Source organism: Spermophilus citellus (assembly GCF_964194105.1).
Source record: "Spermophilus citellus genome assembly, chromosome: 15".
Taxonomy (NCBI): Eukaryota; Metazoa; Chordata; class Mammalia; order Rodentia; family Sciuridae; genus Spermophilus; species Spermophilus citellus.
The window spans coordinates 59,457,966-59,478,914 of record NC_138195.1 but is presented as its reverse complement, the minus strand read 5'-3'; the positions used below and the strand labels follow the sequence as shown (position 1 = coordinate 59,478,914).

At 33.8% G+C, this 20,949-nt stretch overlaps 1 protein-coding gene across 1 annotated transcript in view; it reads right to left on the bottom strand.

Annotated features, from left to right (window-relative positions):
* The window catches only part of SHLD2 (shieldin complex subunit 2), an 85,807-nt gene that overhangs the window by 60,761 nt on the left and 4,097 nt on the right, over window positions 1-20,949 (bottom strand). The window contains 1 exon segment of the mRNA XM_081267357.1: window positions 19,957-20,030. The gene's annotated coding sequence lies outside the window, so the exon portion shown is untranslated.

Genomic DNA, 20,949 nt, shown 5'->3' with positions numbered 1-20,949 from the left:
GGGTCGGGGTGGATTTTTCTGAGATAGGAATTGCACAACACCTTGGTAAACACAAAGAGTATATAATAAAGTACTTGCCTTCTGTCTTTAAAATATTCATTTAATGAATAATGAATAAGAATTCAGACTACTATTCAACCATCCTGCTTCTATAAGGAAATGCATTATGATTTCCAACTAAATGAATATTTTCCTTAATCTTGGCAGCAAGATAAAAGTTGAACACCAAGAATTATGGAGTGTATGCAGGTACTCCCAGAAATTTCCTGGAAATCACATTTTGGTCACTCATACTGTTTCTAAATGTATAAATAATTAAATTGGGATTTCATAATATAAAACTTGCCCTCCAAAATTTCCCTAGCTTCTTTCTCCTTACCAATATTTTAAATAAAAATAGCCACCAATATTTTATCTGAATCAATTATTTGCAGTTTCTCTTTCTATATTAACTATAATTATAGTTAGTAAAGAAGGTTATCTATCATAAACTTAATACAATGGCCAAAAACAATACAAAAAAAGTAATTACAAGAGTCAATATCCAAATAAAAATCTGAGTAAACACAATATTTCTATAATGCAAGTGCAACTATCTATACTTCAACATTCCCAAAATGAGGTAGACAAAGGTATACAACACAAAGTTATTCAGTGACAATAACAAATTATTTTAGTCATCAAAATAATTGCAAAAATTACTGAAGATTGTAAGTTAAAATTACAGAATTTAGTAGATAACCTATTCAATGTCCAAAGTGATTACTGACCTTCATATTTTAAAACCTGAAAAAAATTTACCTAAGAAAGGAAACAATTCGATATCTGTAATATATCTGCAAAAGAATAGGATGATTTATCCAGATACACAAAGTTCCCTTCAAACTTTATGGAATGAATGATAATCACATTTTTTTCTTCCAAATATAAAATTCACATGGATTAACACCTGAAATAAGATAAGGCATAAAGCCACCTAATCCAGCATTCAAAATTACTCCATAAAAGTTATTTCTCTAGAGTGCATTTTCTGCTTTAAAAATCCTTTTGGGAGTGCTGTGGGGAATATTGGTAATTGAACCCAGGGGCACTTTACGACTGAACTACAACTCCAGTCCTTTGCTTATTATTATTATTATTATTATTATTATTATTATTAATTATTTTAGACAAGTTCTCACAAAGTTCCTGAAGATCTCTCTGAGTTGCTAAGGCTGAACTTGAACTTAAGACCCTTTTACCTCTGACACCTGAGTCTCTGGGATTACAGGTATGCACCACCACCTGTGGCTCTGCTTTAATATCTTATACTTCCAATGAAACCATTTTATTTTACCTCTCTACAATGACTTCATTTTATGCTAATTAGTAAAAGCTGTATAAGCATTTGTTGATTAAAAATGAAAGAGACAATGAAAATGACAATGACAGTGAAGGACAGCAACAGAGAGAGACAACGGCATCAGTGGAGACAGAAATGTCTCTTAATCACCTAAGACATTAACACATTAACACAATATCTTTCACAGAAACATGATTGTGTGTGTATGTGTATTTTACATGATAAACACAATCAGCCACTGAGCTTTACTCCCTGCCCTCACATAAAGATTTAAGTGATAAGTGATGTCTTTATACGATGATTGAAAATTTTTATTTTACATTCAAGAAAATTTAATTACAATTAATTAGGTCTACTCCCAGTTTCTTCAACTTTTCATCAATTTTTTTATTCATAAAAAATTTTCAAGTATTATCTTAGACATTATAACCAACAGAATAATTTTTGCTTGCTTAAAAGTCCATTTTCAGATCCAAGATTCATATTTTAAGATTACACCCCTGATAAACTACAAATTTATAGTTAAATTTTGATTCAAAAATATTTTCTATATGGCTAGGGCTGAAGTTCAGCAATCCTCAGCACCACATAAAAATAACTGAATAAATAAAGATATGTGTCCATCTACAACTAAAAAAAATTTTTTTAATATATTTTTTTCTGTAGAAAATTTCCTGCTTTAGTAAACTATGCAACAAAAAATGAAAACAAAGAAAGCCAGAAAAAAAAAAGAAAAAGAAAGCCAGGAAATCTAATATGTCACTTTTAGATAACTATCCTCATATGAAAGTAAATACCATCAATTCCAAGCATACTCTAAACTTCCAGAAGTAGGTGGGTGGAGTAACAGTGCAGCACAAAAATTTGACACTATTTCTATAGTGTTATGCTTATATTTTAAAGTTTTCATTCTATAAAGCAAATGAAGCAAATTGAGACTTAATTCTTATAATCCATCTGGCTTGCAGAAGGGCTGGCTGTCTTGAGTATGAATAGTCTCAAATCAACATTTTACTAGCCATTTTTCTTCATTTCTTCCAAAGTATAAGAGCATTAAAATTAATATAACAGGTCTGGAGGTCTAGCACAATGGTAGAATACTTCCTTAGCACACAGAAAGCCCTAAGTTCTATCCACTGCACTTCAAAAATAAAAAATAAGAATGCAGGTGCTTTGAAAAAGTTTTGGTACTTCTTCAAAAAGTTAGACATAGTGTTAGCATATGACCCAGTAATTCCATCCTAGATACATACTAAGGAGAAGTAAAAACCATGTTCCAACAGAACTTTATACATGAGCATTTATAACAGTACTATTCATAATATCCCAAAACAGAAACAACTCAAACATCCATAAACTGACAAACAGGTAAAATTAATATGGTATGGGTACACAATAAAATATCACTCAGATAAAAAAGGAATGAAGTACTGATATATGCTACAATGAGAATAAACCTTAAAATCATTAAGCTAAGTGAAAGAAGTCAGACACAGAAGGCAACATGTTGTGTGATTCCATTTATATGAAACAGAGTAAGCAAATCAGAGACATAAAGCATATAAGTGGCTGTCAGGAGCTGGGAGAAGGCAGGAATGGAAAGCCAGTGAATTGCAGTTTCCTTTTGGGATGATGAAAAGTTCTGGAACTAGATAATGGTGATGGCTGCAAAACAACTGGAACGTACTTAATGCCACTAATACATCTATGTCATATAACTACATATCTTAATTAACAAAAGAAACCCTACATAAAAGAAAATTGATGCTGCCTTCTCATCAGAGAAAGTCAACTTCTGAAATAAATGTTGATTGCTTTGGTACCCATTTAAAACTCTGTTCTTAATTTTATAAGTATATTATAAAATTTCAAAATTAAACCTTTTTTTCTACAATATCCCTACTTAAGCTTTTATATTTATTAGGAATTCTCATTATTTCCTACTTTGCAATGCTTAGTCTACCAGTGTAGGAATCAATTTCATATTTGTCTAAACAATTCAAGTGAATTTTAAATTGGACATAATATTTTATTAAATTTGGCTTGCTAATACTGTGTTAAACGTTAGTACAGGAGGGAAACATGTTTATTTCTAATAAATGAGATCAGCAAAAGAAGAAAAGCATTTTAAATAGCAAACAATTTAATACTGTACTACTCATAAACTTCTCTGATAGTTTGATATTCAACAAAAAAGGCAACATTTTAAAGTCATGCCAAATGCAGAGCCAAACAATTTCTTTTTACCCAAGTACAACAAGAAATACCACTTTTGTGAAACCTAATTCTAGGCAAGGCCAAATTGAGCTACTTATATAAAAATATGCCCACTAGTCACTAATAGTGTTCTATCTGCTCTTAATGTGATTTGAATAAAGGAGGCTATGTCCATGAATTAACCATGGAATCTACCAGATTAATAATAGTTTCAAATCAGACAGGCGACACATTCCTATAATCCCAGCAGTTTGGGAGGCTGATGCAGGAGGATCACAAGTTCAAGTTCAGCCTCAGAAGTTTAGTGAGACCCTGCCCGCCCCCTGCAAAAAAAAAAAAAAAACAGAATAGGGCTGGGGGTGTAGCTTAGTGGTAGAGTGCCCCTGGGCTAAATCCCCAGTACAAAAAAAAAAAAAAGTTTCAATTAAAAGTAATAACTTTTGGGACAGGGCTGTGTCTCAGTGGTAGAGCACTTGCCTAGCATGTGTGAGGTACTGGGTTGATTCCCCACACCACATAAAAGTAAACAAATAAAATAAAGGTATTGTGTCCATCTACAACTAAAAAAATATTTTTTTAAAAAAGTAATAACTTTTATTTGGGTCCCATCCAAACCAGAAAATGAACTATATGCCTTTTGCATATTATTACTTATTTTAGTCTAACAATAACTTTACATATAATAGGCTTACATAAGGGCACAACACCAGTATATTACAAAGCAAGGATTCAAACCAAGGTCTATCAGACATAAAATCATTTCTACTAAGACATTCTAAGGATGGTTTGCAAAGGAACATATTTCCAGTTTAATTGTCAATCATATTCTCTCTTGAACATAGTTTCTAAATGATCAGGGAATGAGAAGAGAAAAATATGCTTAAAAAGAACATTGGTGGGGCTGGGGCAACGTTATAGCTCAGTGGTAGAGCACTTGCCTAGCATTCTCAGTATTGCATATAAGTAAATTATAAAGGTCAATTGACAACCAAAAAAAATTTAAAAAAAAAACATTGCTGAAGAAAGCAGGTAAATGTCTGGGAGATACATTCAACATATTATGTACCTACTATGTGCCATATGCTGTGGGGCTCTTATATGCCTAAATGTTTAATTATTGCAAAACCCCTGGAACATAGGGATTTTTATATATGAGGAAACTGAAGTATAGAGAAACCTGTCAAAGTCATAGAAGTTGCAAGAGATGGAGTCAGGATTGGAAACTAAATTTAGTTCATCGTTAAATATTTACTGATTGCCTACTATGTACTAGGGCTGTAAAAGAGATTTAAAACAGAATATTAGAAATACCCCATCACAGAACTCAAACTAAAACCCCTTTCCTTTCTTTCTTTCTTTCCTCTTTTTTAAGGCCCAGGCTGTAGCCTAAACTCCTGGGCTCAAGTGATCCTCCTGCTTCAGACTCCTTATTAGCTGAAACTACATGTGCATGCCAAAATACCTGGCTCTCACATGTTCATAGCAGCACAATTCACAATAGCTAGACTGTAGAACCAACCCAGATGCCCTTCAATAGATGAACGGATAAAAAAAAAATGTGGCATTTATACACAATGGAGTATTACGCAGCACTAAAAAATGACAAAATCATGGAATTTGCAGGGAAATGGATGGCATTAGAGCAGATTATGCTAAGTGAAGCTAGCCAATCCCTAAAAAACAAATGCCAAATGTCTTCTTTGATATAATGAGAGCAACTAAGAACAGAGCAGGGAGGAAGAGCAGGAGGAAAAGATTAACAATAAACAGAGACATGAGGTGGGAGGGAAAGGGAGAGAAAAGGGAAATTGCATGGAAATGGAAGGAGACCCTCATTGTTATACAAAATTACATATAAGAGTTTGTGAGGGGAATGGAAAAATAAACAAGGAGAGAAATGAATTTCAGTAGATGGGGTAGAGAGAGAAGATGGGAGGGGAGGGGAGGGGCTATAGTAGAGGATAGGAAAGATAGCAGAATACAACAGTTACTAAAATGGCATTATGTAAAAATGTGGATGTGTAACCGATGTGATTCTGCAATCTGTATATGGGGTAAAAATGGGAGTTCATAATCCACTTGAATCTAATGTATGAAATATGATATGTCAAGAGCTATGTAATGTTTTGAACAACCAATAAAAAAAAAATTTTTTTTAAATACCTGGCTCTCAAACACATTTTCTTTTTGTTCAGGAAGTTGTAAAACTGAAAAATCCCCATAGATATCTCTTTGAATAGTTCTATTTTTAAATGACTGTTTAAATGTTTAGGTTATACACATTGGTAATATCCATAAACCCCAAACATAGAGTGCCATGAAAACCAAACAGGCATCCAGTAGTAAATTCTGTCCTACATGCAGATTTTTAACAATACTACCAGATGATGCCACATTAGAAAAGACACTTTACATGTTTTGGAGGATGATTTAAATCATTAAACATTCTATGAAGGCTGAAGTTGTATGAGATTTTAAATGGCAACAGTAAAATTTCAAAAAGAACAGAAGAAGTCAGCACAAAGCTAGTTTAACATTAATAATAAGTGAGCTAATAAACAGGTCTATGTTTACCCCATCAGGTACTGCTTATTATGTCATTTGGAAAACCAGAAGGAAACTGGTTTTAACTCCCATATAACCTGTATCATGACAACATCACTTTACCACAAATAAGCTGATGCCAGCATAAAACTGGACAGTTCACATTAAAAAACTGTTTCTTCCTTTCCAAGCACTTTCATAATTCATTCATGTTCAGACTTTATAGACCATCTCCTTAAGGGAAAAAAAAGGGGAAAATTAACACAGAACATTTTATATGCCAGATACTACATGAATTTTCTTATTTAATTCTCATAGCCATCTTGCAAGATATTATCATGGTCTATCAGATGAAGAGACAGAACTTTTTTATGTTTTTTTTTTTTTATTATTGGTTGTTCAAAACATTACAGAGCTCTTGACATATCATATTTCATACATTAGATTCAAGTGGGTTATGAACTCCCATTTTTACCCCAAATACAGATTGCAGAATCACATCGGTTACACATCCACATTTTTACATAATGCCATATTAGTGACTGTTGTATTCTGCTATCTTTCCTATCCTCAACTATCCCCCCTTCCCTCCCCTCCCATCTCCTCTGTCTACCCCATCTACTGTAATTCATTTCTCTCCTTGTTTATTTTCCCATTCCCCTCACAACCTCTTATATGTAATTTTGTATAACAATGAGGGTCTCCTTCCATTTCCATGCGATTTCCCTTTTCTCTCCCTTTCCCTCCCACCTCATGTCTCTGATTTATGTTAATCTTATCCTTCTGCTCTTCCTCCCTGAAGAGACAGAACTTTTAAGAATCAAAGTAACTTTTCTAAGGCCACATAACTAATAAAAAGCATCATGTTCAAATTCAGATGTAAATTATTACAATGTTGCACAGCACTACATGGCTGTCACTTTCTTAACCTGCAAAAAATAATAAGTAATAAAGGAGATGAACTGGATCATCTCTAAGATCCTTAAACATTAAAAATTTTATGAGAATATAATCTTGGGGCAGGAAAAGCAGAGTGCAAACAACAACTTGGATTAAAAAAAATTATAGCTCTTTTTAAAAATTCCTGGGAAGGTCACTATGAAACAGAATACAAAACAGTTTCAGGTAGAAAACTTCACATATAAATATAACATTTAGTATTATCTATAGAGAACCTAGTTAGAATAAACTAGTTCCATCTTAAAACAATGCCATGTAAAAGTCTGCAATTAGGCAGCTGGGGTATCGCTCAGTAGTAGAGGACTTGCCTCCTATGTGTGAGGCACTGGGTTCGATCCTCAGCACCACATAAAAGTAAATAAACAAAATAAAGATACTGCATCCATGTGTAACTAAAAAATATGTTTTAAAAAGTCTGCAATCACCAGTGTAAGCCAGCTCAGGCAACGTCACCTAGGGTCGAATCCATGAACAACTAATCCATGAATAAATATTGAAAAATCATGAGGTTCTAGAGTCAAACAAGTTTGAGAAATGCTGGATTTAACATTAGTCCTGTTTCCTTACTGGCTGCAAGTAGTATATTGGATTTGAGACCTATGGAGTCATTCTTTTTTTTTTTTTTTTAATGGACACAATATCTTTACTTTATTTATTATTTTTATATGGTGCTAAGGATCAAACCCAGTGCCTCACATATGCTAGGCTAGGCAAGCACTCTACCACTGAGCCATAAACCCAGCTCTAGAGTCTTCCTGGATTTGAATCCCAGCTCTTCCATTTCAGCTCAGCCATGTGATTTATAGTAGATAAAGTTGTTGTAAAGATTAGAAAGATTGCTGGATGCAGTGGCCCATGACAGTAATCCCCAAAACTTGTTAGGCTGAGGCAGGAGGATCACAAGTTCAAAGCCAGCCTCAGGAACTTAGTTAAGCCCTAAGCAATCTAGCAAGACTCTATCTAAAAATTAAAACATAAAAAAGAATATGGGGGCTGGGGATGTGGCTCAAGTAGTAGTGCGCTCGCCTGGCATGCGCGGGGCAATGGGTTCAATCCTCAGCACCACATAAAAATAAAGATGTTGTGTCCACCGAAAACTAAAAAATAAATATTAAGAAAATTCTCTCTCTCTTAAAAAAAAAAAAAAAAAGAATATGGATGTGGTTCAGTGGTTAAGTGCCCTGAGTTTAATTCAAGGTACAAAAAAAAAAAAAAATTAAAAAGATTAATGCATGTGCAAGTCTTAGAAGAGAGCCCTAGACTGTGCTTGATAAATGTTACATTATTAATAGTAATACCATTTCCTGGAGCCTTTATCAATGTGATATAAATTGATATTCTCTGTGAATCACCAAGCAGGGAGGGGACATGGTGCTCAGTTTCTCAAAATTATTTGATGATAGAACCTACTTCTTTACAGAACAGCCCTCAATAAACCTGGTTGCTTTAAAAAGAATAAGAAACGAAGAAACTCTAAGAAGACAATATACAATGCCAATGCTAAAATGTCTTTTTAAAATGTAGACAGAATTTTTACCTCCCAAATTTTCCTTAACTTATCTGCTACCTCCTGTCTTTGAAATAAAGTTCTAACAAATGACAAAAGAAACATGAGGCAGCCAGCACGGAGACGCACACCTGTAATCCTAGCAGCTCAGGAGGCTGAGGAAGGAGGATCACAAAGCCAGCCTCAGCAAAAGGGAGGCACTAAGCAACTCAGAGAGACCCAGTCTCTAAACGAAATATGAAAAAGGGGTGGGGATATGGCTCAGTGGTTGAATAGTGCCCCTAAGTTCATTCCCTGGTACCAAAAAAAAAAAAAAAAAAGAAGCAAACAAACATGAGGCAAGTTGGCCCACTGGTTGAAAAAATAGAAAAATTGTGAAATATTATTTCTTTCTAATATTTTCTACTCATATGTCAGTGAATATTGTAAAATATTATTTCTTTCTAATATTTTCAATTCATATGTTTTGTGAAACACAGAGACAGTTAAACATGTAATGAAGTCATATTTCCTGCTGGCAAAATTATTCTTGGTTTAAACAGCAGAATTATACACATCAATATTTCTTAGTGCTCTGAAATAAGACATGCTTCTAGATTTTAAGTATTACAGGACCTGAGTAAGTCCAAAGCATATTTTAAACATGCCAAAGATTAATGCAGTATTTTAAGATAGGCATTTCAGGAAAGGCAAAACTTTCAGAATACAATTTTAAAACTTTATGAAATGATACATTTTCTAATTCTGAAAAATGCATGTTTAATATGTAGCATTTCAGGTTATACTTCAGAATTTATCATTAATTCTACATGTCTTAAAACAGATCATTAGTCAATCATGCTGTTATTATTATTGGGATTATTACTATACAACTTTTTTGTATTCTCTCTTAACCTGGCATCAAACTTTGCAAAGGCTTTAAGACCTAGTATTTATCACCGTAATTTGAAGTTAGGGTTATCTGTACTCTCACCCACCTCTTTAAAAAAAAAAAATCCAACAAGCAACAATTGCTTCCATCCAGGTCTTCCTTTTCATCCAGGACTGAGCTTTGTCAAAAAATAAAACAGTTTTTTTGCTAGGGTATTTTATGGTACACTGAGCAAAGGCTACAAAATGCTAAATCTTACTAAGTAGACCTAAAAACAATGAAGCTATCTAGCTTTGTACATAATCCATCATCTCAATCCATTAGCATAAACACAGTTTCCCACAAAATTAATCAAAATTTTGAGATCAGCTAAGATCACCATATTTTTCATCATTGCCGCAATCACCCAAAATTTAAGTCCTTACAAGTAATTCCCCTTTCTCATTGCACTCTCATCTCATTCTTGCTCTGTATGTGTTGTTCTCCTTCTCCTCTACCCTCACATATCCCCAGTAACAATAGTCACTGATAGCCCTTTAAACTGTTCCACTGTAAACAAATACCCTAAATCCTGAATTAATTTCATCAACACTCTGGAAATCTTTTTATCTAAACTAAAACCTCAGTGACAACTACTCTTTCACTCAACAAATGCAACCTGTAGAAGTCATTATTTGTTTACCATCACAGTTGAGAAGTCATTTATTTATCATCACAATTTGATACCCTCACATAAAAGTATTTCTACTGAGGCTTATGTTCTCCCCCTCCCCACTCTGACTCTCTGTAATGGGTGTTGACCCTAGGGGCACTTTACCAATGAGCTACATCCCCAGTTTATGGTTTTTGTTTTCTTCTGTTTTGAGACATGGTGTCACTAAGTTGCTGAGGTTGGCCTCAAACTTACGATCATCCTGTCTCAGACTCTGGAGTCACTGAAATTACAGGCATGAACTACCACTCCCCAAATACTCCTCAGTTTATGTCATCTCTTAACCTCTCTCTCCTTGTTTCTGTTATTTACTGACCTGGCCACTCTTATGTTCACTATGACTTTGCAACTTGGTTCAGAACCTTCCCACCCCTTGATCTGCTACTTTTCTGAGCAACTCACTGTCCGTATTGCTAATTCCTCTAACAATCTAGCTTTAGAGTCCCCTTATCTCAATCCAATAATCTTCACTTTGTCTATACTTTGAAAACCCACTCCATAGTAAGATCTGTATCCTGTCATAACTAGCAACTGGTCCTCCTGTTTTTAAATTCCACTATCCAATCTCTACTACCAACCACTTAATATGCCAGCGGCTACCTTCTGATTTCATTTATTCCCGATTCAGCCTAGACTCAAAGGTCCATCACTTCATTCTCATGATTTAACCTCCTGTCTCCTTAACCATTGTGTCAGATTAGCCCATAAAATTCAAACTAGACTGACCCAGTTGTTTAATTTGTCTGCTCACTTAGGTTGCTAAATCCTGAGAAAAGGGGAAAAAAATCTTTCACATAACTATATATACCAGAACAATGAAGTACTTCTAAGTACTCTAATTCAGTTCACCTTCTTATTTCCTTAATAGCCTTCTCGAAACACTCCTTTTCTTCTCAATGTCTCCCCTGAAATCACCATCTTGCTCCCCTATAATCAATCTCAGCAGGTTTTTTTCTTACCTCACTGAAAAAAAAATACATCAAATGTTGATTCCCCAAATTCCTCACCTACCATCCATACACTTCCCCATCTGTAATATCCCTTCTTCCTTATTCCTACTTCAGCAGAAACTATATTCTCATTCTTCCTAGAACCCAGTATCTTCACTCCATTCCTGCTAATCTTAAGGACAATGTCCAATAACACTCATTTCCTTTTTACTTAATCTTCAAATTCTAATGACCTTTTCCATATACCATATAAATATGCTGGAGTCTTACCTAGATTCAACATGCTCCTCTATCTACTATCCTGTATCCCTACCATTTTTCCTAGCAAAATTTTTTTTTTATTTTTGATTTAATTTTCTTGGTACCAGGTATTAAATCCAGAGGGGCTTAACCACTGAGACATAGTCCCAGCCCATAGTATTATTATTTTTTTTTTTTTTTTTACTTTATTTTGAGACAGAGGCTCACTAAGTTGCATAGGGCCTTACTAAGTTGCCAACGTGGACTTTGAACTTGTGATCCTCCTGTTTCAGCCTCCTGAGCTACTGGGATTACAGGCCTGCACTACCCTATCTAGCCATTGCAAAGGATTTTTAAAAGAATTGTCTGCTCTCTTTCACTAAGTATTCCCACTTACTCTATGAGCAATCTAACATTTATCTTTACCTTGAAAATCTTATTAAAGCTATTCTATAGAAGCCTAATATTATTTCAAAACAAAAGATTTTTTTGAAGGGATGGGGATTAAACCCAGGAGAGCTCTACCACTGAACTACATCCCCAGCCCTGTTTATTTTGAGACACTCTCACTAAGTTGCCCAGGATGGCCTCAAACTTGCAATCCTCTTGTCTCATCCTCCCAAATTACTGGGACTACAGGTATATACCTCCACACCCAGCTTCTTTTTATTTTCTTTTTGCTTGCTTTTCTTTGAAGCACAAATGTTTAATTTTTTAAAAGTCCAATTTATCTTTTTTTTTCTTCTTCTTCTTCTTTTTTCCTTTAAAGTGCTAGAGATCAAATCCTGGGCCTCACATATACTAGTCAAGCACTCTACCACTGAGCTACATCTCTAGTCCAGATGCTTGCACTTTTGGTTTCATATTTGAGAAGATGTTGCCTAATCCAAAGTCATAAAGATTAACACCTACATTTTCTTTTAGAGTTATAGTTTTTCTTACACTTAGCTCTTATATTTAGGTCTTTGATCCATTAATTGTAATTACTGAAAGCTAATAAGGATGTCAATTTTAAGATCTAAAAACTTAAGAGAGCTTTTTAAAATACTACAAATATGGCTTTAAATATCACTAATCAAAGCAGGAACATTTTTTAAAAAATTTAGTTGTAGTTGGACCCAATACCTTTATTTATTTATTTATTTATATGTGGTACTGAGGATCAAACCCATGCCTGGCACATGCTAGGCGAGTGCTCTTCCACTGAGCCACAACCCCAGCCCCAAAGCAGAAACATTTTGATGACATAGTTCATAATGTAAACTACAGCTAGAGGAAGTGGCAGGTATTAACAACTATAGTTCCCCCAAAATGATCAAGACAACATAAAAAAGAGTTCAGAGAGAAACAAGAGAGCAAAGTTAGATTAGATATAAGTTCAGATTTTACCTCCTGCCCCATCTGGAGGTAAGTATTACTATGAGGAAGGGTAACAAAAATATCTAATATGTCAGTGGGGAAGGACCAGAATAGAATTTTATATGTATGTTATGGTACAGGAAACTACATTTGGCAAAACCTTGCATCTAACACTAGATCACAGTTGGCAGCAATGCAATAGCCAGTGACATGTATAAACCATATTCTTAAAAAGCCACTCAAGAGTCCTATACAGACCAGCATGATGCAGAAAACCACTAAGGAATTTCCTTTGAGCCAGTGAGCTCAAAACAGCCTGAGATTCAGGAGAACCCAGCATGTATAGATATAATGACCAGATGCCAAGAAAGCAGCAATGAAATCAGCCTCAGATGTGGCAGGGGCAGAGAGCACCATTCAAGATCAAGCCAGTCATTAGCAATGTCCTAGAAGGACAGAGGATGACACAAAGATGGTATGCCTCCCGCTCACTACCAGGAAACAGACTTCTTTACTAATATCTTCTGTTGGGGCAAGGGAACTATGTGGAAAAACTGAACATTTACCCAAAGGACCAAGTATTTACCCAAGGATTTGAATTAATCTGGAATTAACTTAGCTAAACTCGAAGCTACTGACTTTATCCTAAATTGGCAAGATAATTCAGCAGGATCATTTTCTTTTTTTTTTTTTTTTTTAAGAGAGAGTGATAGAGGGAGAGAGAGAGAGAGAATTTTTAATATTTATTTTTTAGTTATCGGAGGACACAACATTGTTGTTTGTATGTGGTGCTGAGGATCGAACCCGGGCCGCACGCATGCCAGATGAGCGCGCTACTGCTTGAGCCACATCCCCAGCCCCGAGGATCATTTTCTTCTACTCAGTAGAAATAAGAAGCTCTATAGCTAAGAAAATTTTAATTACAGAGAAATAAAGACAGTATTGTCTTTTTTACATTTAAATTTGTAGTCTACAAAGTTTATGCCTGCTATACTTCCAATTAGATTTCCTGCTGTACAAAAAGTAAAATATAAAGCTCTTACCTTCATAATCTGACCCTTATCTGCTGCTCAAAAAAAAAAAAAAAAAAAAAAATTCCATTCTCCACTCAGACTTGGGTTTCTGTCCATTCCTAAAAGATTCAAGGTCTTTCCTTTACCACAATTTTTTCACATGCTGTTTCCTTTACCTGGAATGCTTTTCCCATAGCTCTTTATTTAGGTTGTTCCAATTCAACCCTGTAGTTTCTGTTTAAATGCTTCTTTCATAAAGAGGCTGCCTCTGAGCACCTTATATAATGTTAAGTATTACCTATTATCCTGTAATGCAATACGCTATTATTTTCTAGCTAACATTCTTGCAATCAGTAGCCTCTACACTGGGATGAAAGTTCCACGTTAGAAGAGATATCTGTCTTGTTTACCACATACCCCAATGTCTGGTTGATAATAAGTCTTAACAAATGGTTCCTACATGAATGAATTTTAAAAAAGTGTGATACATAAAATAAACCCAAAATTTTCTCATAAATTCAAACACGAAAAAGTTAAAATTAATTAGTGGATACTGGGGCAGAGCTCAGAACTTGCCTAGTATGTACTAGATCCTATATTCAAGCCCCAGCACCGCACACACATACAAGTTAAAAGCAGACAACCACTATTTTTTAATTTGAATATTAAAGTCAAACAGAAGACCAAAAATAAGTTTCTATTTTTGTTTTTTAAAGAATGCAATTTATAAGCCTATAAATATGATACCTAAAATCATAGGGTACCTTCTTCATGTTAAAGCCATTTAAAATGGAAACATGAAATAAAAACAAATCATCAAGACAAGTTTCTTTAAAATTAAAATTTGGACTGGGGATATATCTCAATGGTAGAGTGCATGCTTAGTACACATTAGGCCCTAGATTCAATCCCCAAGTCACAAAACAATTAATTAATTTTAAAAAGTATATGAATACAAACTGCAAAGGAATAAAATCCGGTCCTTAAAACCTTTACTGAAGAAAACAGACAATGAATATAATAAAAGATGCTCCACACTCTTTTTAAACAATAATATGTCAAGGCTCCCCTTATGAGTCTATAGATATAAGGCAACATCAAGTAGAATGTGGTTTTTTTTTTAATTTAATCATGATCAATACCAGAAACATATAAATAAGTTCCAGTTTTCCAAAATGGTAAGATAGATTTCAATCAATTCTTCCCATTAAAACAACAAAAAATACTGGGTGAAGTATGAAAAACAAATTCTTAAAAGTCACAAGTGAAGAGTAAGGAGTTACTCAGCCAAAACTATAAAGGAAAACTAGGGAATCTAGGGAAAATTAACATTGGAGCTGCTTTTGACCTGAGGGTGTCTGGTCATCAGGAAAAATATTTTTGTTTGAGGGTCTTATGGATTAAGAGGAACATCATTTAAAGCACAAAACTCCCTAAAAAAATGAGTTTAAAAAGGTAACTTCCCCACAGTGACCTGAGGCGCCAAAGGGCAACATTCTCAAAGTAACAGTCATCTAAAAGTAAGCCAGTCCCTGCAGTCTTATAACAAAGGTTTGCATAGTTTCATGGTTCAGGGAATTGTAAACCTTGGATTAAGGAGGCACTCCACCTCTCCAAAGGTACTTATAGAATAAATCACAAAAAAATTAAAAGTTGGAAAATACTTTTAGTATTTTACAAGAGTAGACTGAGACACAGAAGATAAAGAGAACAGAAGAGGGTACAGATAGTATTTGAGGGGGGTAGCAGATGAAAATATTCTAGAACCCATGAAAGGTCCTCATCAACAGATTCAAACACCACAAAGAACAAGCATACAATAGAGGGTTATTTGGAAAGCCAATAAATTGGCCCTATGTAGAGACATAATCTGGTAAATGCCTCTTGATCTCTCACCATTTTTTCTCCCATAGGACCCCTCCCCTTCCTCAAAAACATACATACACATACTCATAGTTCACATACAGTGAACTATGATGCTGTTGCCTAATATGTACCATTTATGCTTGGGTTAAAAAAAATAGACACTTGGATTCCTTTATAAAGGGAAACAATGATATTATAAAGATACATATAGATTAAAAATGAAATTACAACAGGAAAACCACTTTATTGATAAAGTCACATCACAGATTTCTGGCCAGCATTCAGATTGAACAAGGTGGGATATCTGCCCAAAAGACAATCAGTCACCTGTAGCCTAAGAATGGAAAAATCAGATCACAGGGTACTAAACATGTTCACCTAAAAGGGCATGTTGGTCAACAGGAAATTTTGGCTCAAACAACCACCAAAAATGGATATACCAGGGCTGTGGTCGTGGCTCAGTGGTACAGTACTCATCTAGCACACGTGAGGCACTAAGTTTGATCCTCAGTACCACATAAACATAAATAATGGTATTGTGTCCATCTACAACTAAAAATAAATATACCTATACTAAAATTAATTTCTTAGTTTTGGTACCATGGCTATATAAGATGTTATCATTAGAAGCTGGATGTGGTGGTGCATGCCTGTAATTCCAGAGAAGTGGAGGCTAAGGCAGGAGGATGACAAGTTCCAGGCCAGCCTGGGCAACTTTGTAATAGCCTGTCTCCAAATACAAAAATAAATATAAAGGAAGTGGTAAAGTGGCATTGTGTTCAATCCTTAGTACCACTAGGAAAAATTAAAAAGATTTAAAAATTAAAAGATCCTTAGAGAAAGCTTGGTGAAGAGTTTATGGGAACTCTGTAGTATCTTTGTAACTCTTTTATAAATCTAAAATTAATTCTAATAAAACAATTACTACAAAACAATTTATCATGAATAAAATTACTCTAAAACAAAACATCAATTTCAGAAAGTAGAAAAACTGAATACACCCAGTCATTATTTTTTCACTTATTAGTAACTTAATTATATCAGACAGTAACTTTTGATTATTTTTAAAGCAATTTTTAAGCATCTCTATTTCATTTTTCAGAATGTTTTGAGTTTTATCCTACTTTTTAAATTCTAATTCATTTTTTTGCCAGTTTCTATTACTTTAGAGTAATAACCACAAAGAAAAATTAGAAAAACTTAAATGTAGGGCTGGGGTTGAGGCTCAGCAGTAGCGCACTCATCTTGCACGTGGGAGACCCTGGTTCGAGCCTCAGCACCACATAAAAAAATAAATAAGTGAAATAAAGGTGTTGTGTCCAACTACAATTAAAATATAAATATTTTTTTAAAAAAGAAAAACTTAAATGTTCCATGAGAACATAGCAGTTGACTGTGAAAAAATATGAAAATAGAGTGATATAGATTAGAAATTTTATGAATTTACGTAAATAGATTAGGAATAAAATAGTAAGTATTCCTTGCTGATCCATCTATTCTGCTTCTTAATTCAGACATCTAGAGTTGTGTCACTGCAGAAAATCTGTAGATGAAAATGCAGTTATCGTGGATTATGGGATAACCTTTCTGTTATTTTCACTTTTATATCTTTTAAACTTTTACCCAAGAAAGTATTAAAATAAATGAAAACCATAGAAGGCAAGGAAATAAAATTTCTCAACACTTAGGTTTTTTAGTTCGTTCTACTTAATTTAAAGCCAACTGTGATTCTTCCTCTAATGTGAATTGGTTCACATTTTTTTGGTGTGTCATACATCATAAAAAAAAAAAGAATATGAAATTAAGATTAGCCAAAGTCTACAATTCATTAGAGCCAACTTATAAGAATATACCAAAAAGAGTATTATTCAAAATTATTTCTTTTTTGACTACAGACTATTAATACCTGACTTAGAAAAAAAAAAACACAATGATAGGGGATATACACTTTAACTTGAGCCTCTCATCACAAACTTCTCTTATTCTTGAGGATCCTGTTATTTCTCTATTTCAGTACCTTCCCACTGATATATGTTTTCACTGAATACTCATTCCTGCTTTTTCTTTTTGAATAGGTGGTCTGAACTTTCATTGTGGATGGCTGACAGATGTCAATTTCTAGAATCAAGATGTAGTTTTCAATGGCTCTCTTAGAATGCAATCATAAAGATTCCACATTTAATGGGAAGACTGTGAAAAACAATAACTATGTAAAAGCCACTGTGAATATCTACTTCATGTATCTTCAAAGTTGTCTAATCCCAAGCTATGCTTCTATTACTATATTATTATAACAGAGAATTAAGTCTATCATTTCTGCCCTTATGACAAAGAAAGGCAAGAAGAATTTCTAATTTCAACATAAAGGCCAGATGAGCCCTTATTATTTTAAGCCACTTGCCTACATACACCAATGACAGTAACAAGTCCCTCATGGAAACTTCATCAAAAAGTCTGCTGAATCATTTAAGCACTTGCTATTTCATCATAAACCCTAAAAGCTAAGTATAGGTTTCAGTTCTGTCCTTCATTCTAGCAACAGAATAAACACCATAGTGTGAAACTATTGCTTTATAAGCTGCCAATGTTCAATTTAGGAGGCATAATCTAAAGATAATCATCATTATGTAAGATCAAAAAAAGAACTAGAGTTTGCAGACTTCCCAATGCAGAGAAAAGAAAACTGTATCATAATTCCTAGTGTCATATTTAAGAATTACCCCCCACCCTTAAATTTCACTTGTATTCTAAGGAATTACATTATCACAATAAGATAGCAAAGTGCAGCTTAGTGATTTTCTATGGCAAATATGGCAAACACTGTTGATTGCCTATCTAACAATCACTCCTTCCACCCTTCCTCCCTGCTCACAGATCCTGCTTATACTTCAGGGGTTAAAAGTGCCTCCTCTATAAAAAGTCCTCCTTCTCACCTCCCTTACAATCAGGTCAGAGGTAGGATGTAACCCAATCCTAACTCTGGGGCCTAAGAGAGCTGAAGCTGGATAGCAAGTCTTTGGAGGAGGTTACCTTCAACAATAAAGGGGTATACACAGGAGGAAACTGCTCTTTCTCTATAGCATTTGATTGTACCTCCATGTGAACCTAACCTCCCCCTACCACCACCACCAGCTGCTAAACCCATCTTAAAACCATTAGGACAAATATCACTAATGTGATTAATATAACACAGAGAATAGTACTTGAGCATCTTATAGTTTCACAGACCCTTAATTCTAACAGTGGAAAAGTCCTGCCTCTACCTTCTTGATAGGTAACAATTATCTTAGTTTATGGCTTAAGCTTAAGCCATTTTATTTGGATATTGTTGGTACCTGAAAGCCAAAACACACTAACTAATCTAGCTAGCAAATAACTGTTCACTTCACACTCTCAGATCAGGAAGTTAGGTCTCTGCTATTTAGTGGACTCAACACTACAATCCTCTCTACCTTGATCCCTAGTGCTTCACTGCCATGTATCTTCTCTTCCTTTTTAAAATTCTAATTGCTTAGGGGATAGGAAAGGTAGCAGAATACAACAATTACTAATAGGGCATTATGTAAAATTCTGGATGTGTAACCGACATGATTCTGCAATCTGCATTTGGGGTAAAATTGGGGGTTCATAACCCACTTCAATCTAATGTATGAAATATGATATGTCAAGAGCTTTGTAATGTTGTGAACAACCAATAAAAAAAAATAAAAAAATAAAAAATAAATAAATAAAATTCTAATTGCTGTAAGGACCAAGCTTAATGTAATTATATTCACATCTATTTCACATAAAGTCTTTCTTCCACAATTTTTCTCTGATGATGAAATGGAAGGTACTTTTTGCTTCTCTAATATACTTTTCAGTTATGTCTGCTTTTAACAGCTTTACAAATGTGCCCCAATTTTTAGCTTATATTTTCTCTCTTACTATCCAAAGTCCAGTCACATATTGAAATCACAATTGATCTAAAATTTTTAAAAATAAAATGCTAAATACAGGATAAGGTTTTGCTTTTATAGAGTCACCATGAACATTAATAAATACAGCTAAATGATGAGTAACTGAGTCTGTTATCCTTTTTACATAATAAAAAATTTAACCCAAATTTAAAAACAATGAAAAAGACAAAGTGAATAACTGCAGGTGAAATCAGAATTCAACCTCAGCACAGTTAATTTTTAAAGAGACTTCACAGATCATACTATGAATTTCCATGTTTGCTTATAATAAAGAAAGGCTCCTTAAGCAGGAGTTGATAAAACTTTTGTTCAAAGTTACTCAGAAATTCAGCAACATGAAAACTAAACCAGTCAAACAGACATAACTAACATTTGATTTATTAGAAAAATATGGTTTTAGAGGAAAGACTACAAACCTTGAAAACTTCAGATCCTTTTCTTTGATACAACTCCTTTTCTTGTTATTTGGCTTATTACAAAAGCTTGTTCACTAAGAAGGAAAAAAGTCACAATTAAAAACTTTTAGAAAAATCAATTAGAAATACAAAGACAAACTAGAAAAAGGTTTTCTGAAAGTTTCAACACAAAAGTTTGAAAAACAACCATGATTCACACCACAATTACCAATACCTAAAAAAATCATAACTAGAGAATATTCATTTTCAACCCAACTGTTGTTTAAGCCAAATTACTGCATTGATCAAATTGTTTTTAACCAAATGTATGCTACCCTAAATTTGCAATCTATGATCTCATTTATCTGCAAACTCTGAAAATGCTGCTTCTTTAGCAAAGGCTCCACTCCTATTCCCACTTTCTTTAGCAAATTAATGATTGATGTGAACTAAAATCCATAAAAATATGGAATAGGGGGCCTGATAAAAATTTTAAGATTTTTAAATTAAATTAATTAATTTTTAAATTAAATTTTAATTGCTTATTTTAAAAGTCTATGTTTAAAAGGTTAAATATTTGATTTGTGATATAATTTGGCTTTATGACATCACTTTTGAAATACTAGATAGGATAATAATTAAGGTCAAATATGAACTAAGCAACTTTACAGGAAAACAAAATTTAGATGTTTATTAAATTCTTCCTAAGATTAAGTCATAACATACACAAGAAGGTAAAGAGATGAAAAAAAGAACTGCTGTAATATGTAATAGGTTATTTATTATAGCATTGTTACAACTTCAAGATATTGGAAGCAATGTATATGTCATTCAATGAGAGATGGGAAAAATAATTATGATGCATCCAGACAATGAAATAGTATGAAATAGCAAAGAAGAATGAGTAATGTTAAGCAAGAAAATGGAATAAAATGTCATCAGACTGCCAAAATATAGTAAAGTGCAATAGAGTGTACCTATTACTAATACTATTATTATCATGATTACCATTTC